Source organism: Stegodyphus dumicola, chromosome 10 (assembly GCF_044657685.1).
Source record: "Stegodyphus dumicola isolate Sdum_Otavi_A_Nest chromosome 10, ASM4465768v1".
Lineage (NCBI taxonomy): Eukaryota > Metazoa > Arthropoda > Arachnida > Araneae > Eresidae > Stegodyphus > Stegodyphus dumicola.
Window position 1 is genome coordinate 172,056,334 of NC_140777.1, and position 6,073 is coordinate 172,062,406.

The window sequence follows — 6,073 nt, forward strand, 5'->3', positions numbered from 1 at the left end:
CCTTTTCTAAGTGATCTTGGTAAGGTGCAGGTAACTCAGCATCTTACACTTAACACTCCCTCAAGACGGCCCGCTATAACTCTCCTGGTTAAATGAGAATTTGGCTGTTTTCCCCAACTCAGATTGGTGGTATTATTTGGCGAGATTTTAGAGTTCCTTTTTTCCGTTCCTTATTTTCCAGGGACATTCTTTCCGTTTCCCTTTTTTCCGGGTGACATTTTTTCCGCACACCGATCTTGCAATGCATCCATAATGGTTTTATGGGAACATCACAGCAAAAATTTGAGTATGAAGTACAGGAATAATAAAATAAATAATTTACAAAGCATATAATGATCTACAAATTAATCATACAGGAAATAGTTTTCATCATTAATGGATAACGAAAACATTTTAGTTATGCTCTCCTTGGATATCCTTTAGTGTTTAACAAAAGAGTTAACACAGAAATTTTAATGCTACATTTCAGTTGTCATTTTATATTTCCTCATTACTTTGTGATTTCTCGAGGTTGTTCATTTCCCAGCAAAGGCAGTTGCTAATTTGACTACAGAGAGGAAAAAATTCAGCTGCTTTTACAGGAATTCGGAACTGAACACCTGACACGCCACAGGAAATTTGAAGAGCGATTAAGAGGTGCTAAAACCCCTGAAAAAGTGGGCAATCTCGCGATGAAGTATGCAAAGAAAACTTCCAAGCTGAACAGCAAAAGACAGCAAACAGAACAAAATGCCAATTTCCCTGAAAAGGAAGGAAATTGGATTTACTCCATGAAGACTCCTAAAATTCAAGAAAAGACAGTTCCTATGAAGATACCGCAAGAGAACCGATTCCAGTTACTCAGGAAAATAGCAGAGGAAAGCCCTGTAGAAGGAGCCAATGATGTGAGCCCGCCCCCATCGATTGTATTTTCCCCAAACGAAATTGATTGGATGAAGTTGGACGAAATGTTAATGATACACTGTGCAGAGGCCCACGATTCCCAAATGAGGGGAAACTCAATTTTTGTCTACACCAAGAACCTGACTGACTACAGTTTGATGAATGAACTCCTTTTAGAGAAAAAGATACCCTTCCATTCCTACCAGTTTGAATTTGAAAAACCTATCCGTGTTATAATGAAGAACCTCCCAACTACTATTCAAGAAGATGCCATAGTCCAGGGACTGAAGTTTAGGAACTTCCCTATTTTAAAAGTGAAGCAGTTTTCCAAAAGTCATGAAGGAAAGAAAATCAAGCTCCCCATCTACCTCCTTGAACTCAAAAGAACCCCTGAAGGAAATAAGAGCCACCAGCTAAATAGAATGTTCAGCTTTAACATCATGATAGAAAAGTTAAACCCGAAGAAAAGACCAGTTCAATACAACCGCTGTCAGCAGTTTGGACTCTCTTAATGGTACTGCTGCGGTAACCTTGTAATATGCGTGAAGTGTGGGAACCAGCACAGAAGCAATGAATGCAACATGAAACCTGAGGACAAACCTAAATGTATTTTATGCAGACTTTGCCATATCAGCAGCTATAGAGGCTGCAGTGAGTAAAAAAAAAAAAAAAAAAAAAAAAAAGATTCCAAAAGAAAAATAGTCCTCCCCAATGCAAGGCTACAGAATTTTCTGAAGAAAACTTCCCTAGCCCCAAAACTGCTGAAATTGCAGTGCAGAAAAATCTCAGTTAAGCTACATACAGTGAGAAACTGAAGGGCAAAATTACTCCACCCCCTAAAGACCTAAGCGATGCAATGAAATGGTTTCAGGATGAAAAGATAAACTCGTTTTTAACGTCCATAATCTCATATACTGATAAAATCAGATCAGCAAAGAATTCTGCAAAGAAATTAAAAACAGGCTTTCAAGCAGCTATGTTGCTCATCAACTTTGCAGAATCCGAAGATTAGAAATGAATTAGCACTCCCCATCTGACGGACCAATAGCGATGCAGGAAATTTCATTTATCTCTTCTACATCTTAGGCAGTCTAACTTCTTCTCTGAAAGTCTTATATATAAAGGCTCGTATTTAACATCATGTGAAAATTCTCTCTCAGAATTCTCAGCCAACATATCTAATGTTATGATAAGAACGTTATGCTACTTCTCCATGAGTTAGACACAGGATGAGGCTTTTAGCCTAGGCGCCTGTTTTCCATGTGCTTTGCACCTGAGCCTTCCAATAGCAGTAAACAGCAACTAAACGATGCAAATATCTATATTTTCCGTATAAACAGAAAAATCGAAAAAGTAGATGCTAGTTAACCTGGTGTTACTCGTGCAGGGCATGGCATACCCAAGGGTGTTTCATTACATTTTCTACCATAAAATTTATGCACAAAAGTCATAAAAAGTTTTAAAAAGATCACTACAGTTGTAAAACTAGTTAATCATGTTACTTACATTTATTTTGCATATTTTCTGCAAATACATGACATGTGTTCTACACACATATATTTTTGTCACACCTTTCACAATTAAATTTAATTCTTCTGCCTTTTCTATTACGTAAACAGTGCATCTCTTAGATATTACTTTGGCCTTCTTTGTAGGTGGTGTGATGTCTCCATTGGATCTTAGTTCTTCTTTTAAGTTCCATGGAAGCATCACTTCCTGGCTTCTAATTTTTTTTTTTCTTTTTTTATTCTTCTGCAAGTTGAAATCACAAATATTTCAAAACTGATCACCTTGTTTGATGTTCAGTAGATGGTTTCTTAGTACATAACAAAATAAGGCTAATCTTTGGAATATGGTAACAGGTAGTTTGGCGACATTTTGGTAAGGCGATAAAGGTTACTAGCTAGGACTTTAGCAGTGTACATGGATAAAGTCAAGAGTGTGCGCAATGCCATTTTTGTGCAATTCTGGGGATTTTTTAAGTGAAAATAGGTCGATGTGCACATGGATACCGTGTTTGTGCAATTCTTAAAAACGCGGCAAGCTGTGGGCCATTCTGCACTTTCTCCCAATTTTGCACCTAATCTTCGTCATGATTAAGCACTTTTGTTCCATAAAAGTTCTAGCATAAGCGTAATTCGGCTAACAGACTGTTGGAAAAAAATGTTGAGGGAAAAAAATAAAGCAAAACGTGCCTTTACTTCGTGAAAACAAAATGGCGTAAAAAAAAAAAAAAAAAAACTAGCAGGTTGCTGTAGCAGGGTTGGTCGCCAAAAAATCGCCAAATTACCATAATCCGAATATTAAGCCAAAATAATTCGCACATTTATTACAGCAACATTCAACAGTGAAAAAAATATTGCCGTGGGTTAACGATTACATTTCCTAGCAGTTGAATATGTGGCAGCAATTTTGTCTACAATGTCAATTGCTCCTTTAGATAAATTGCAGAAAGTTATTTCAGGTTTTTTTCGATTCTCCTATCGATTAAATATAGTCTATTACATCATCATTATGCATAGTTAATATATTTGAAGTACAGTCAAAAGTCGTTAATCCGGACTCGTCGGGACTTTGGCGATTCCGGATTATCGATTTTTCCGGATTATAGATCATCAGTTTAAATCTGGTAAGATGGCATGCAGAAATTACAAAATTAAAAATATGAAACCGTAATTTATGACATAAAGAACAATTATGATCTAAAGGCTATCAAAATTTACAAAAAGAAAAAGCTTAATATTTATTTGTTTACTTTATTAAACATTTCTTTCAATGTAAGTTGCTTCGTTTCATGTGATAATACTTTCTCTTTAATTCTATTAAACAGACATAATTTCTTGTTTAGTTACAAAGTTCTGCTGTTCAAGTCCTATAATTGCTATGTTGAGAATACCGACTAATTTGTCAATCGAAATGTTTTTGTTTTCAATAACCTCTGGGTCACTTTCTTCACTATCGGAAGAGAATTATAATGACGAGGAACTTGATTTAAATCATATCAAAGACGGAGTACATCGAGATGAAATACTACACTTAGTAAGGAATCATAAGCCAAATAAAATAAAAACATCTGCCCTGAAGATAAGGATAGTGCTGACAGATCAACTTCCAATCCGCGGCGTGAAATTGATAAACAGATTTCGAATTTCAAAACATACTTTCGCTTTGTAGATACAAATTACATATTAGTAAATATATATCGGAAATTCTATTTGACATAATCGAAAGTTCAAGCTTACTTTTATGAAATTGCTCTAACAGTCTGCAAAAAATAATAAGCCGGATCCAATTTGTAGATTAAGGAACAATGCAATCTGCAACATTAACTGAATTAGATAATTTTAGCTTACCTCCGTTACACATTACATGCGCACAAACATATTCTCAGCCGTAAAGGTCTTACGCGCACTTGTAAACGCCTGTGCGCATTCGTGAACCCAACGCATGCGCAGAAAGTTTGTAGCTTTGAGGTCCGGATTATAGATCATTCCTGATTATGGGTGTCTGAATTAACGACTTTTGACTGTAGTATATTCCAAGTAGAAGAACATTCTTATATTTATGTATATAAGACAATTATTGTGTCTTTTTGGAAACCAAACATGGAGGAGTAAATCTCGCTCTTCTTTGAATTAAAAAATATTGGAGGAATCTCTCTTTTATTTTTTCTTATGGTTCCAATGACAGTTATTCATCCGAAGACAAATTATACAATAAATTTCTCAAATGTCTCATTTCTTCATCATAACTGCGATCGGAAGAACAATTTTAAAGCTTATTCACATACTCAGAACTATAACACAAATACTCGCACAGGCTATAATATACCTGTCGAGGGGATATTCGAAGAACTATTTTCAGAATTTGGCCCCCAGGGTTTCCTCTCCTTCAAGGTTATGACCGGCTAATCTTTAGAATATGGTAACAGGTAGTTTGGCGACATTTTGGTTACTAGCTAGGATAGGATAGGTGATAAAAGTTACTAGCTAGGAGTTTAGTAGTGTACATGGATAAAGTCAAGAGTGTGCGCAATGCTATTTTTGTGCAATCCTGGGATGTTTTTTTAAGTGAAAATAAGTCGACGTGTACATGGATGATACCGTGTATGTGCAATTCTTAAAAACGCGGCAAGCAGTTTGCGATTCTGCACTTTCTCCCAATTTCGCACCTAATCTTCGTCATGATTAAGCATTTTTGTTCCATAAAAGTTCTAGTATAAGCGTAATTCAGCTAGCAGATTGTTGGAAAAAATGTTGAGTAAAAAATGCCTTTACTTCGTGAAAACAAAATGGTGTCCAAAACAAAACTTACAGGTTGCTGTAGCAGGGTTGGTTGCCAAATGTTCGCCAAGTTACCATAATCCAAAGATTAACCTTATGACCTTAGAGTCAGCTATACGAAGACTCATCCATTTTTAACAAAAATTAGGAAGGAATAATAAAAAATTCAGGGAGGTGAGTATTTCATACCCTGCGCGAATAAAGCTGAACTATAACACAAATACTCGCACAGGCTATAATATACCCGTCGAGGGGATATTCGAAGAACTATTTTCAGAATTCGGCCCCCCAGGGTTTCCTCTACTTCAAGGTTATGACCTTAGAGTCAGCTATACGAAGACTCATCCATTTTTAAAAAAATTAGGAAGGAATATTAAAAAATTCAGGAAGGTGGGTATCTCATACCCTGCGCGAATAAAGCCGGGTTAATTTATGTTTAGCAAGAATTACAGATTACTAGCATTTAATCCAGATGTCAATTCATTTTTGTTTATTTATATATGCAGCAAAATCACTTAATTATTTAGTATATATGTTATAAAAACAAATTTACAAAGAACATAGCGAAAACTGCAGAATTATAAAACTATAAACATACCTAATGTGTATTTTTAGAAATGGAATCATTCACCAGTAATTACGATCATGAATTTTAGTATTGCAGAGCTAACATAAATTTGAAGGAATTATTTTAATGCATTAGCAAGTGCAGTCATTAAAATTAGTCAAAAATAAACTATCATTACAAATACTGCTTTCGAATTTGACTTTTGTACCAAAATCAACAATGGCTATAGTTGTAGTTTTTACTTCTCAAATGTCTATGATTTTCCAAATAGTTTTTAAAATGTTGTTTAAATATGTTCTTTGTGTATTTTCAATATTTCAGCTTTTTCCTAGCTGCAAAT

The 6,073-nt window shown here is 35.2% G+C and overlaps 1 protein-coding gene across 1 annotated transcript in view; it reads right to left on the reverse strand.

Moving 5' to 3' along the window:
* Positions 1 to 5,945, reverse strand: part of disp (RND transporter family member dispatched) — a 116,334-nt gene extending 110,389 nt beyond the window's left edge. The window contains exon 1 of the mRNA XM_085825876.1: positions 5,764 to 5,945. The gene's annotated coding sequence lies outside the window, so the exon portion shown is untranslated. The remainder of the gene's footprint in view (positions 1 to 5,763) is intronic.
* Positions 5,946 to 6,073: the final 128 nt, after the last annotated feature.